This window comes from Passer montanus, unplaced genomic scaffold (assembly GCF_014805655.1).
Source record: "Passer montanus isolate IOZ18808 unplaced genomic scaffold, ASM1480565v1 scaffold110, whole genome shotgun sequence".
NCBI classification, from domain to species: Eukaryota; Metazoa; Chordata; class Aves; order Passeriformes; family Passeridae; genus Passer; species Passer montanus.
Window position 1 is genome coordinate 578,683 of NW_024357614.1, and position 15,420 is coordinate 594,102.

The window sequence follows — 15,420 nt, forward strand, 5'->3', positions numbered from 1 at the left end:
AGGATTGTCTGATTAAAGAAGCCATAGTTCTTGATGATAAATTGCTACAAGTCTGAGACAAGGCAAAGGCACCTCCAAAGAAATTTTTCATGTCATGGAAGAAGAAGCAAATCTGAGAGTAGACATTAAAGATTGTTATTGGATGCTCTTTTTAACCAATGGTAAAGGAAATTCATCAATTGTTTTTCATCTGTATGCAGTAAGTTAAACCAGCTGGATCTGATAGGAAATAGATGCATGGGAATTTGGCTCAAAACTTCTAAAATTAAGTAAAAGCAAACAGTTATACAAGAAGTATTTTTACAACAGATGATGTCAGAGTATGCTACCTGCAAAGACCGTGTGAAAATTGAAAAATGAATGTAGTGGCTAAACACTGCACTATTATTTAATGAAATGTCATTGGAAATATGCTTTCTGTTATATAGCATTTGCAAAAATCCTCTGAATTTTGCATTAAAAAATAATCAAAACTGGATTAAAACTAGCCTGTAATTTCATATGGAAAGAGAGAACAGTCTGATGGACATGATGATGCTGCAAGTTGTAAGAAATTAAAAGCCCAGTTTATTTCGTAAAACCTTAAAATTCTGAATTTGTGCTGAACTGGATCAGAAATCCCTTAGAAAGATGAAGGGGTTAGAAAAGGGCATATCTCAGAGACTATTTCTTATGATTTCATGCATCATTTCCCAAGAGACATAGTTAGGAAATACAGTCTCTTCTGTGAATAACTGCATAGGGAGTTACCTTCTTCTCTACATTGAATAACCATATTTATCTTGACAAAATTTGTCCAGCTTTGTGAACAAGAAAAAGAAATTCAAGATGTCTGCTCTTGATAATGGGAAATTTTATATGTCCTTTGGAAAGTCCCAAACGAAGCAAGGCAAAGCATAACCAGGTTCTTGAAAACTTCAAGTAGTCAAAAGACATGTAGACATATTTGATTTCAACTGTGGAGAATGAAATATTGCGGAAATGTAATTTCTCCTGCTGGCCCACTTGTGGTGCCTTCTACCATCTGCTGCCAGTGTTTGGGAGGGAGTGCTTCTCATGCTTACAATTTTTTAAATAAATTAAAATTATTTTTATTGCATGGTAATCTTTGTATGGATGAGAAGGGACATTGGGAGGTCTAACTGTCCTCTAATATCAGGGTCAACTCAAAGCCTGTTCAAAGCCTTGTCTAGCATTCTGAATCTCTTGATATGGTGCATTGGGTGACACAAAGAAAAAAAACAACCAAGCAATATTTACAGGTAAAAAAAAACAAAACAAACCAGAATTAGAAAATAAATATTTTTTTTTGTTCATATTCAGATAGTGTATCTGTGTTAATATGTACTTTGACCATTTCCATAGATAATGTTTTTTGGCTGTAAATGAAAATATTTTCTTATGCAGTCTGCAACTGTGTATTCACTAATTGTCTAAACTGATATGTTATTTACCTCTGTATGTCTACAACTTCTATAGCCAACTTCTTTTTTTTCTTTTTTGCTGTGTTTGAGGCTGTTCTTTAGCTAAGAATTTCAAGAAGAGGGAAAAAAAGGAATTCCGGTCTGGCGTATCTCCTTCAAGTCAGTAAATTTTATAAGGGATAATGGGGCACAAGCCCTGGTCAAGACTTTTACTAGAAAAATGGGGTACATTGTGAAGAATTTCAGTCTTTTCTCCATAGAAAGATGCCAAGCAAAATGCACACAGTATGTGTCCCAAACAAAGAAAAGGTAATATTTTTCTGCAAAATTCAGATGATATATGGATAAATCAGTTATTTTTTAAGGTTTTTGAAGAGAAGACATTCAATAAATCTGAATAAAAGATGTTTCAGATGGGAACTTTTTGATTCAGATATAGCTTTGCTTTAGGAGATAAAGAAACTTAAATTCTAGTCTTTATTTTATTCATCAAAACCAATATTCATTTTATTTGAACAATGTCTAAGCTGTAATATATAAAAACAGCACAATGCTTCTTAGGAGAACTCCTATAATAAAATACATTATTGATTTCCTTCAGCATTACATATGTGCAAATATAATGCAGCTTAAAAAATAATTTTCCAAGTAGCTTTCATTTTTGAGCTGAGTCTGTTTTGAGAAAATGCTCTCCTTTTCTGGGTAGCTGTGTAACGACTGTTTTTAGGTGCAGCTAGCACACCCTGGTAAGGCACATTGCTTTTTGAGAAAATGCTCTCCTTTTCTGGGTAGCTGTGTAACGACTGTTTTTAGGCGCAGCCTGGTAAGGCACATTGCTCGTACAACCCTACCCTGCCTGTGACAATTAGAAATAGAACAAGCTAGCGGCAGGAGTCCCAGCATCATCAAGCTCTATGAAAACTGATTTCTGTATCTGCAATTTATTCTTACTCTTAGTGACAAGTGAGCGATGTCCTGTGTGCTCAACCTGTTACCAAGTGTCGCTCAACCAGAATGAAATGCTTGCCTGAGCAGAGAGCACGAGCAATAAAAATCCATCCCTCTTGAGCTGCACTTAACCCTCAACTAAAATTATGTGGGATTTAGGTGGCACATGGGCCTTGTGACCAGTGATGGACTGCAATGCTAAAGGAGCTGAAAAGGCCAGAGTTTTCTGAGGAAAAGTCTCCATGACAACTTTTTTGTTGTAGTTGTTGTTGTTGTAGTTTTATTTTAATGCTATTTTGTTCCCTGCTGCTTTCACCAGGGAAACAGAACCTATGTAACCACATTGCCTTTTTACTCTCCTGGCATTCTCTCACTACTTACTGGCAGCCCTGAACCCATTAGCCAATTTCCATCAAGCAGTCAGGCATTTGAGTTACAGCATGTAAATTACCACAAGTTTCCAGAAAGTCACAGCAGAGTTTTCTCAGTTTGTGCTTGGTAGCTCATTCTTCTTTCTTCCTCTTTCTCATTTTCTTGCACTCTCAATTAGTAAAACAGCCAGACAACATGTTTAATAGCACAAGTCAGCAAATGCAGATACCTGTAAATTAAGTGTGAGCCTTCCTGTCGATTTGGCAAGCAAGCAGGCAGGAGAGCTATAGCTGGGTGTAATGTGATTTACATCAGGAAGGGGCACAGTAGGGACACTCTGCAGCGAAGAGCAGCTTCACTGGTTCAGAAAGAACAAGCAAAGATTGAATGAGGAAATTTTCACATTAAAGTGCTGCATCTCCTAAAGGAATTGATTGCACCATAATATGTATTCAGAAAAGATGTTTTTGTTATTTTGTGGGGATTTGGAGCACTTGTACAGAATCTGCTGTAATAACAGACATGATCTGTGACAGTAGAGTTATGGTATTGGCTTCAGGATGGGTCCTACTTTTTGTTACTCTCTGAGCATGATGACCCATGGGTGGCTCCCAAATTGCAGATGGGGCAAAGATTCCCAGTGCCAGTCACTGTACCATATACTTAATAATCATGAGACAGTGAGAAGCTGAGAATGAGTCACAGCAGTAGAAGTGTTGCCATTAGTAAAGACATGAAGGGCACTGTGGTGAAAGTGCAGTTTTTCTCTACATTCTCAACTGTAAAGAATAGGTAATGAATTCTCCACAACGCTTGCTTGCGGGGGTTTTCACTCCTCAAAGTCCTTGTTCTGAAGATCATCTCCCTTTCAACACATTTTTTTCCACCCTCAATGCAGGGTTTGTTCTTATTTTTCAATAAGAAGCCAAGTAGACTCCAAGCAGAGCTCCTGCTCCAGGTATGGATTTGTCTGTGAAGGTGTACTCTTCATGCCTGTGAATCAAACACTTGGTATTCTTTAGTGTTCCAAAGCACAAGTAGAACATTATTAAGCTATGCTAAGCTCTCTTTTCTTCATGAGCCTGGTGAACTAGCATATGACTTTGCAGAAAAAAATTACATATATCACTAACCTGGGTTTTTTGATAAAGGTAACCAATTTTCTTTGTATAAGCTATATCAAAAAAGATCACTGATCTCACTCTTTTAGTTGAATGTTTTATTGCTGACAAACAAACTTGTACTGATGATGAACAGCAACTTATAAACCCTACAAAAATGAATATATTGCATAATTTTCCTTGTGGCTTGATTAACAGGGCTAAAAATAATTCAATACCTCACCCACACCAAAAATTTATCAGAATTACTACATTCTTTTCCTTGTCATCTAGACATTTTTTTCTGGCCTTTGCACCTTTCCATTCAGTTGCCCACAAATTCAAAATGCAATGTTATATAAATCTTTTTCAGCAGATGATGTTCATAACTATACTAAAGGCATAAGCATATAGGTCCTTATAACCCTGGAAATATCCACCTGGAGGAGCTGAAAGCTGTCAGCTGAAAGTTAGCTACCTGCACAGAGACTGGGGCAGTATTTGTGCCCTATATACCAGTATGTCCCCATGTATTTATTTAATTGTGTGAGAACTGTATAAAGAATAGGATGAACAGTGTCTGGAGAGACAAAGGAATCTAGTCCACAAGAACAGGAAAGATGCTGCATGTTTCAAAGACAGGTGGAAATTCTGATCCTATAGTATTCAGTAACTCTAAAAATATCCTCCACTCAGTACAACATCAGAGCTTCCTTTCTCTCAGATTAAAGAAAAGGTTTTAAGTTGCTCAGGTAAAAAGAATTACAGTGATGCTTTCCTAATCAGAGATAAATATCAGCTACTTCTGATCTCCTACATTGTCAGCTAAGTAATGACTCATTTTCTGCATTGTCCTCAGTATGCGAAGGACAAGAGGAGAGCAAACCTTATCCACAGGTTCTGGTTACACTTTGGCATTTCCTGCTATCAGAGGCAGGCATTATGAAACACAGTTAGTGCATTTACAAATTAAAAGCAGAAACACAGTCAGCAATTACAAAGGCTGTTTATACACTTGATTGTCCCATAGCATTTCAAGGCTGGATTTCCTTGATTGGCTAAGACAGGAAAGAGATGTTAAAAGGAGGTTTGCAGGTTGGTTTAGTGTCTGAAAACTAGCTTATCTTTTAAGATGGTCTACTTATCCCTTTATTTATACACATGATTTGGAACTTTTCCCACGACAGGCATGATGGGTTTTTCAGCAAACTTTTGTTGTCTCACCTGCTCTGACTGGACTGTCAGCAGTTTCCCAGTGCTCGTGGCACACATGCAACCCAGATCATCCTAATTCAACTCAGATAAAGACACAAGTCAGGGCGCCTTCTTTGTCTTGGAACAGGGAGAACTGGAGGGTCTGCATTCATTTTAGTGTTTGGAAAAAGTAAAGAAAATAGATTTATTGGGCAACTGCTATAAGGACAGTTACTCAGGGAGCTGTGCTACCCATAAAATGCCTTTATGCAGCAATTCTGGCACCTGAATATGAAATTAGATTTAGAGCTAAAATCCAAGGAAAACCTCTCCTTTACATATGGCTGTAGCAGTAGATATTCATTATGGTTATTCTTAAAAAGCTGTCTGTAACTGATCCCACCTATCCTATGAGTACTCCTTTTAAATGGCACAAGCTAAACCTAGAAGGACTATCTAACAGTACTTGTGTTAAAGGGTCTGGTTCTACTCCTTCTCACCTAGCTCACTGCCTGGCAAACTGTGTCCTCAGCTGATACTCTTCCTACATGGGAAGAGAACAGCCCCCACAGGCCTACCTGACCAATCCTTTTGCTCTTGAAACTAGCATGGATGTTACCTTGTCTCCTCAATTACACTATTTGATTTCAGTTTTCCCACTGTTTTGCTTCATTTAAACTCTGCACTGAGAACTACATATTACATGGATTTTAGGAATCTGGTATGTGCCCTGTAATTCTTTTGTCCTATTGCATTTTTACTCATTGGTTTTAATGCATACCCTGTGTAAGATGACTTGTACAATGGTGTGATTAATTTCAGAAGTGCACAGCAAACTAAACATACTGCTGAACCTTATGATGTAAAAGCATGGATGGTTTAACATTGTGACTGAAAGTTCTTGCCTATGTTGTTAGAAACTCTTTTATCCTGCAAAAAGGACCATTTTTAAAAGGCACAATAATTTCTGTGCCACTGAGCAAGTGGTGCTTTATATACCACCAACTGGAATACATATTGCTAGCAAGAAAATGGGTTATAATTATTTGTATGCAAACATCCATTTATTTTCGTTTGGAATAGCAAACAATTATTCAGATAATCAATGGCGAGAGCAAGTAAATTTCCACCAAAATAGCTTTTATTTTTGCTTGAGAACAAAAACAAAGGAATTTTTATAATGGATGGTGTTTACTGAAGTAGTGTCTCCGTTTTTGGCTTTAAATGAGGACTTGCAATTAAATAACTTCAGAAGAAGGCATTCAGAAAAAAAAAAAAGTAATAGTTGAACACTCATTTACTTTGGAAATGCCCAGAATGGTCAAATAAGAAGTAATGGCTTTATCCTGAAAGGCTCTGACTGGTCTTTCTAAGATCTTTGCTGCTTCAGGATTGAGCACTTAGGATATACTTGAAGATGGCATTTCCTGACAGAAGCAATAGTCCATAGGTCTAGATAATCTATTATTTTCCTTCCTCTGGAAGAGTCAGGTTTTGCTACTCATGATCCTGGAAGCTGGCCATGCAATTTGGTAGTATGACCAGGAGAGACTGTGAAGCCTAAGATGCTGCATATTTTTCATAAAGGCAAAATTCTATTTTACCCATTCTAGTTACGAAATTTGAACATGTATTTTTGGTTGGTTTTTTTTTTTTCTTTATTTTTTTTCTGTGAGGACAACTCACTTCACGGGGGGCTGATACAGGAAGGACATTGTTTCATTGTTTGAGTTTGACTTGTGTTGGGAGACAAAATTTCATGCAATGTTACTCTCTTGCTGTGCAGGGCTGCAGGGTTGATCGCTGCCAGCCTTATAATGTGTCAGCTTACATTCAAGAAAAGCTGTAAACAACTGTATTCAAAAGAAAAAAAAGAAGCAGCAGCAAAACAAAATGCCACTTGCCTTTTGAAATTTGGTATTTTCTTAATATACTTTGAAAAAAACATATCAATATCAATTCAGTATCACATCATATAAAATGAAGGAACATGTCACAGCAAACCAATGAAAAAACAAGCTAGTAAAATATTTCTTCAAAATACGTTTCTTTTTCAATGCTTTTCTTATTAAGGTAACAGTTTCCTTGGGAAAAAAGGCCAATGATAATAAAAAAGGTGTTTGCTAAACTTCTGGGAAAAAAATGTACCTAAACCTGCCTTCCTTTTGATGGCATATATAATTAAGAACAGCAAAGGCAGGGTATTGACAGGAGACTCATTAGAAAAGAAATATGATTAAACCCAAGATTTATTGAAAATGATTTAAACTTCAGGAAGCTATCTTTAGTGTGTGCAAATTAAGGTCTGCTGTTCTGGTGAATTGACAGGACTGTACCATGCAGCAGAAACACAGAGGCAGAATTCAAAATAGTATCTACCACTGCTCATTCTCACTCTCATTATAACATGGCCTGAAGCATAGGGGACAACTTCTATATTTCTTGTATTTTATTTCTTCTCAGACCATAACGAGCTTTGTAGATTTGTGCTGTAATGAAAGTGTTTGAAATTGATTTGACTGCTACTGTTAAAAAAGTCCCAGATCAAAGAATTCAGCATCCACCCAAAATGGGCTTAAAATGCTTTTTTTAAAATGTCTTTGAGTAAGAAATATAACGCCCATCAGGCCCATTGATCCCATCATGTTTATTGTGGCTAACTGTAAATCATTCACAAACTATCAGATGGTGCTGGATGAGTTTGAGAATCATTATTTTGAGGAGTATTCTGAGTTCTGATTTAATTTCAATCTCATTCCACAATATTTTTACATTTCTTCTATCACAGTCATGGGCACCCTCCCATGCTAATTTGCAAAATGAATTTTACTGAATACCATCTAATCTTATTGCCATAGTTACAACCAAGAAATCAAAGATTGCTACTCTGAGCTGAAAATAACTGACTTGGTATAAAGAAAGGGACTGATTCTTATGCAAACCACTGTACTCAAATACAATTTCTTATTCAAAGAACAATGGAAAGTTTGATCTGTGGAAGCAGTGACTTCTATCGTATTTTCATTTTAGCAGTGATCTGCAAAAAAGATAGAATGAAATGCATAAAGATGATGGGACAAATAGAGCACTAGGTCCAAATTGTTGTCATATGTGTTATTTGCTGATAGGAAAAAGAAAATCAGTGGCATAAGTACTTTTTTTGTTAAAGCCCACAGTTGTTAACAACAAAACTCCTGCTGGCTGGAGCAACAGTCACAAAATCTTTCCCTCAACTCTACTCCGGAACATACTTTAGAGAAGCAGCAGGAAGGGTCTGTTTGAAGCCAGGGCTTTTGGCATTTGAGCTCTTGCTGTTTCTGTGCTATCTCTTTATACTTTCAGATAGCATAGACTTTTTTTTTTTGTTATGAACAGAAGATGCAAAACTTTTATCACTTATTATTCCAAATACCCTTGACTCAAATGGGGGAGTTGCTAGAGATATATGGAGAAAATGGTCTGTATCTCTGTCATTTGTCCTTTGTGCAAGGACTTTCTGAAGAGATATTTCTGTGGTTATCCCTGGGCACAGAGGAAGAATCTTGTGCTTGGGGGAGTAGCTTATAGGAGAGTAGCAACTTCTGAATCTACCCTAGACCCTCTCACCCCAAATCTATAAGACACAGCAGTCATAAATAAGCCTTATTACTTTCTTCTATGCCAATAAAGTAAACATATGGTGGGGGAAGAATATATAGTGAAAGAAAACAGAGGGGAGAAGAGAGGATTTAAGAAAGAAAAATGCATAGAAGAGAATCAAGTTTATCTCAAAGAAAAAAAAAAGAGAGAAGAGAGGGAGACATCATAAAGAGATACTATAGTGATACTAAAACCCAAATAGTAACAAGCAGCTGAAGGCAATCTGCGTTTTCAGAAAAAGAGGGGGAGTGTGTAATAAACATACAGACAGAGTAATAATGAAAAAGAAACCTCAACTCACCCAACAGTCAGAAGAAGGAAAATAGACTTCAAATTGTCCCTACAGAGTTAGAATTTAAAATCTATCAACATTGCCATATGTGGGATGCTATGCTTTTCTTTCCGAGTGAAAGGAATCTCATTTCGTTGAATGAAATAATCTGAAAAATATAGAGTTATGAGTTCTAATATGCTGCTTTACTCATGAAAGGAAAAGAAAATTTTACACTTCATCATGAAAACATGGAAAGCTGGAGGAATACAAGCCTTCCAAAAGCACATTGCCTCACAAAGTCAAGCTCTACCTATTGCAATTTTGGTCTTCCACAATACTTCTGGTCTCTCCAATACTCTTTTGTCCCACTCCTTTCTATTTTTTTCCTAGACCAACACTAATCCTCTCAATGTTTCACAAACATGGCAGCTGAAAAGGAAGAAATATTTAAGTTGTGGTTTTAAACATAGCTTCATGCCACATATTTTAGAAGGGTATGCACAGCTTATGCATTTATTTAAATAATATTTTTGAACAAAAAATAGTTAATTCAGCATCTCTCCCATGCAGAACTGTCTAATATACCTCTTGCTTCAGTTTTCTGTAACATGAGATGTTCAACAACTAGCTGTCCTCAGAGAATTAACAGTAATCATGACTGCAGTCATTCAGCATTTAGGTAGTTGCTCTGCACATATTCCCAGTGTAAAATGATACAATTCAATGAAATGTTGACCTCAACTACCCAGACCCATCCCCACAAGAAGCAGTTAAATTAAAACTTTCCATTTGTTAGAAAACTTATTTTTTGTGCATGAGTAACACTCCTGCATGTGCATGAGTAATACTCCTTCCAGTGTAGAAGACTGGAATAAAGGGGGAGTGATGTGTCTGTCCCAACTCCAACAGCCAGACAGTTGTGGAGCCACACAAGGATTGTTGGTAATAACACTTTGTGACAAAGAACAGGATGTGGCTGGAGAAGGGGTTATATGGAGGTAGGGCAGCATTTTTCTGGGACCAATATCCTTGTTCTGGATCTTGGACAAAAGCAGAACACAGTACAGTGCAAGTGCAGGAATGAAGTCAAGAAGTGAGAATGGGCTGTTGGTCACAGGCTGACATACTTAGGGGGGATAAAGACCACTAAAGACTCCCAAAGCGCTCTAAACTATTTCCATACAGGTTTAGAAGAATGTACTGCTTATCATCACTGATTTGCATACAAAGCAAGAAACTTATCTCCAGGATGATGAAAACTTGTTTGTAAAAAAGCACCCACATGAAGCCCAGGCATGTGTGCAGCTCAGGACTCTGGACACGTACTCAGTTGGATTGATATTTCTTCCTTTCTTTCTCTTCCCCATCTTTAATTAATTTCCCTCTTCCATTTTGCCCTACCCCTTTATCCAAACCCCACTGTCATATGGTTATATAGGAGGCCAAGGTCTGAGTTATACCAATTTCTATGATAGATGTGTTACTTGCTAATAAAACTTTATAAGCTTTTGAAGATCCACTGACTTTTGTTGCTCCTTTTAACAGCGAGCGTCTCTGAATCTTGGGCACTCCCTTCCCCTTAAGGGTGCAATAGAACTCAGAGAAAATGATCAGAATGTTTTGAGCAAATATTAAGAACTGTGAGAGCAAATATCTCCTCAAACACTTTTTCTGGAGCTACTGTTCTCTGGAAAAACTTAAACCTTTGTAGAGAATACTTGTATTAGCACAGAGGACAAGTACTAGTACCTTCTCAGTAGTGTTGGTAGAAGTTATACTTGCATGTCCTGGAAGAAATACAAAATAGGTCTCCTGGTCCAGATGTCACTTTGCTCCTCTCTTATGTGTTTTGGCCTGGACTGTCTACTGCCATTAGTGCCCTGGAAGGAGAAAGTAAATCCCCTGCCCCTCTCCAGTTATTCTATCCCCTCTGGCAGTAGCTCTCTTCGCGAAAAAAGGATTCTTCAAGGGCTTAGAAATGAGATGCCTGGATTCTCAGCTGACATTCATTGCTCAAAACAACAGATATGTGATGTCATTGGCCAGATAGGATTGGGGCAGTCCTCTGGAGATCCAGTCTCTCCTCCAAGTAGAGCCAACTACAAAGATGTTAGATTGTGCTTGTTATTCTGTTGTTTCCATGAAATGTTTGCAGGCCCCTGGCAGGTAGGGTATGGACTTTATTTAAATGTTTGTTCAAGGGTTTTGTTGAAGAGTTTGGTTGATTGAAAATTCTTTAGAATACAATATTACTGAATCCAGTTCTTGCCTGCTGTCTGCTGTTCTGATACTTGTGTTTGCTTAAAGGAAAACCACTTCAGTGAATGTTAGTTTTTGTGGCTTCCTGTGTAAACCAACTGGAAATTTTTGTCTAGGAAACCATTAACCTAAGAGAATCACTTCGTGGTCTGGGAGTAATAGCCAATATTTTCAATATTACAGACATTTAAGACCCTCTTGAAATTTTGTGTACATGAGTTTCTGTGTAGGACTTTTCAGCACACTGACAATAAAAAACTGTTAAACAGTACTATGTGCCAAGAACCTCAAGACATTATGCGTAATTGCAATTTTGCTCAAGGAGTTTCACTCAGCAGAAACAGGTTTGTGGTACAAAGTGAACAAATGATGATCATTTCACTGTTTCAGTAGCAATACTTGTGCTCCACGTAGTTTATCTAAAAAATTTCATCTCCGTTTTTGCTAAGGTCCAATACAAACAAGCATTTGTGTAAGGATACAATAATAAGAAGAAGCTTCAGGATGATTCTGGCAATAAACACTGTGTCATACTACTTTTCTTTCTCTTTTTTAGGTGAACTGGACATCAATCCATTCTCCCTGGCTCATCTGCTGTGGTGCTAACTTAGATAATGTACTGGTGAGACAGCTGTCATTTTATGTAAATGCATTTTGCATCCAGTCATTCTTCTTACTCATTTCAGGGAAGCACTACAGAAAGTGACACTGGGTTATAAAAATGTTTTTTATATTATACTTTTTATATAATCAAATGTCAACCTGTTTTCAGTTCAAAGATTGCCAAAATTTCTGCATGTGTCAGAGGTATTTTCTCTTACCTAATGAAGAAGTTCCTGGTAAATGGCTGAGTTTTGAAATAGGTATGTTCTTTCTTTTCCTTCTGAAATTGAGGTTATTAAACAAGAAAAAAATATCAGAGGCTAGTGAGCTGACAAAATTAAGGTCAATTTCTGGTTGAATTTCAAGATGACATGACAATCTAGGAAGAGAAGGAAGATAACATTCATAAGATCTACTAGAATAGGCAATTATTTTGCCTACAGAAATACTGACAAATCAACAAGAATTTTGGGAGATAGTTGTGGCTCCATGAATACCTGATGTTTGTTGAGTCTTTTGAAAATTCTTTCTTCTTCTTATTAAAAGAAATTATTTTGTATTTCAGAAGGAAGGATAAAAGTAAGCTTCAGGAGACTTTTTCTCTCATTATGTGACACCTTACCTGGGGATGCTTGTAGGTCTTGTAGGTCTCCTGAATCCCTTCAAAGTACTCAGACTATCATTTGTTTGTTAATTATATCATGAAAACAGTGAACTACTTCGAGAAGATTTTTCAATTAATCTAATTTTTCACGTATTTCTTCCTCAGGTGTTCACTGGATTTTAATTTAAATAAATAAATAAATAAATAAGGCTACTTCGGTTCTCAAATAAGTGCCTGTGGAAGGCTCTTCTATAGGGCAGCACATCTTCTCAAGAAGTTGCATACACAAAATGTTTTAAAGAGATGATATAACTGGTTTCCAGTTAAATTTTAATATTTCTATTCATACTACATATTTCTGCCCTCATAGATAGTTAATGCTTGCTTTTCAAAGTTGTTTTCAAGTTTTCAAACTTTTATTTAGTTGCCACTAGTCAAACATAGTAATCTTATCTATCTTCTGTCAATCAAAACTTTCCAAATACTTTTCTTGTGACTGAATTGTAGATATAAATCTGTTTCAAAGATTCAGCTTCTTTGAATCTGCAACAATAGTGCCAATACACCTGTTGGAATATCTCCAGATGGTAAATGCTAAAGAAACTAAAGAACCTTAATCAGGTTGATGTGCCTTTTATTTTTTTTTTAATGAATATGAATATTTGCTGTCTGAAATGGTGTGAGTAATCTGAGGTTTGCTGAACATCTTCTATACCACCCATTCTGTTCAAGTCATGTCAAGTACACCATGGCACTGCTGTAGATATTAATGACATAGCACTATAAAAAATGTTTCTAAGTACTTTCAATTCTCCGTGATACAGTAATTAAGAGTTTTGAGAAAAGATGAACAGATGTGTTGGGCACTTACCCCGATAACCAAAGAAGAAAAATTGCTTTTGATTTATATAGGTATTGGATGAGACCTTTAATAAATGCCAATGGAAAATGAATAGCAGCTAAGTCTATTAAGATTTGCTTTGCCTTCTTTATATACTCAAAAGGAGATTTTCTTCTTCCAGCAACAGAAATCCAGGCTTATGTGTAAAGTTAGGCACAGGCAGCCCAGACAGTACTATGCTGCCACATGTAGGGACTTCAACAGATGAATATAGTGTTGCCAAAAACATACATCTGCCCAAACTGAGAAAGCATGTTAAATACATCCACAGCACTGGTTAGAAGGATTCTGTGTTGAAACAGCATTTCACAGGACAATGGAAAGTGAGAAGTAATTTCATGAAGCCACTTCTACTTGCAGTAACTTATCCTAGCTCTGCTGCTGTATTACCTACTTCCTGTAAACATGTGTTTACTGCAGTCTTTCCACAGTGAAAGAGAAAGGTCACACAAGGCACTGAACACCTTTTATCCTATTAGTTCTTCTGTGAAGATGCAGCAAAGAAAACTGGATCAAAAGTACATGGGCATGAGTGTTTGAAGGGTGCAAGGTGAACTTGGGAGAGAGCAGGTGTTGGCTGTACCAAGCACCTTAGAAACCTGTGTTTGGGCAATTGACATCTTCCTGTAGTATGAAATACATGGACATTTTTCAGGATTTTGTATTACTTTATTACTTTACTCAGAAGAGACTATCTGAACCACAGAGTGACTTCAAAGTGGTGACAAAATTTTGAAAGAGACCTCAATCCTCAAGATTTTAGTCAGTCTCTATTAAGAGAGATCAAGGGATAGTTTATTCAGCTTTGTCCAAAACTTACTCTGGTGCATCTAACATTTATCATCACCAACAGGAGACATACACAGTTAGAGGGACCTTGGGGCTGATTTGATATGACAAATGGTGTCCTTTTATGTATCTCTACTGAATAAGAAGTTAGGTGAAAAAAGAAAGATACCATGTCTGTAAGAGAGCTAAATGAAAACCAAAATTAAAAAATCATTCTTCAATGACTCCTTTTCATTTCCAAGGGAATTTAACTCAACTATGTTTATAATTTTGCGTATCTTACACACATACTGAAACATTTGTGAGAAATCTAAGTACATTTACAAAAAAAAAAAGTCAATTATCATCTCTGTTTTGCTTTGAAATATACTTATGCACTGGATTGAGACAATAAAATCACACTTTTTATAGAGTAAACAAACTAATTTCTGACAGAGAAATGAAGATAAGAAAGTATTCACAGGGGTAAATATTAAAATCCATATAGAGATTTACTGATAATTATACAAAAAAATAATACTGATAATAATACAATTAACGTGATAAAGGCTGCCATTTACTTTCAGTAAAAGTTCTTTTCAACAATTCTTCTGGATGCTGAAGAACTTTTTGCTTGAAAATATACATTCCAGATGGCTGTAATGGTCAAAAAGATGTTAGATACTCAAGGTGTTCATATGCATGTTCCCTATTTAGATAAAAGAAAGAGTGTCGATACTGACTTGTCCTATCATTTTATTGGAAATAAAAGGGTGTAAACTCAGAACAGTTAGCTGTGCATAATCAGTACCCTTTGCCTTTTGGTGACTATTTATACATCTTGAGCACTGTGTAAGCAAGTCACGCAGGTAGTGAAATACACTGGAAGACAATGTCACAAAGGGACTGTCACTAATAGATGAAGGTGGGTAAGGTTTTGTATAATACTGGGACAGTGGTTAAAACAATCATTTGTTGTTTCTCTGATGACTTGATGGTTATGTTGAAGAAATGAAAGAAGTCGTGTGCCACTTGGATAAGTGCTTTGGTAGCTAATTCACCCAAAGAAAAAAGCACTTTGTTGTCAGATGAGGTAAATACTTTACTGACCAGTGGAGGTGCAAGCAGGATATTGATGATAGCAGTGAGGTGCTCCTGGGAAAGTTTGATAGGCAAATAGTGGTTTTTTTTTCTGTTACCATATGATTCATGAGCTTGTCTCATTAGGAGGAAACTGGTTTAAGCTTCAATAATAATTGTCTTTTAGAAATCCTGATGAGTGATCCAAGTGTCAGAAGGTATCTTGTCTCTCTTAAGCATTACAATACCTTTGT

The 15,420-nt window shown here is 36.6% G+C and overlaps 1 protein-coding gene across 1 annotated transcript in view; it reads left to right on the forward strand.

The window, feature by feature from the left end:
- LOC120512516 overlaps positions 1 to 15,420 on the forward strand; it is a 157,915-nt gene that overhangs the window by 85,378 nt on the left and 57,117 nt on the right. The window contains exon 3 of the transcript XR_005630036.1: positions 11,767 to 11,832. The gene's annotated coding sequence lies outside the window, so the exon portion shown is untranslated. The remainder of the gene's footprint in view (positions 1 to 11,766; positions 11,833 to 15,420) is intronic.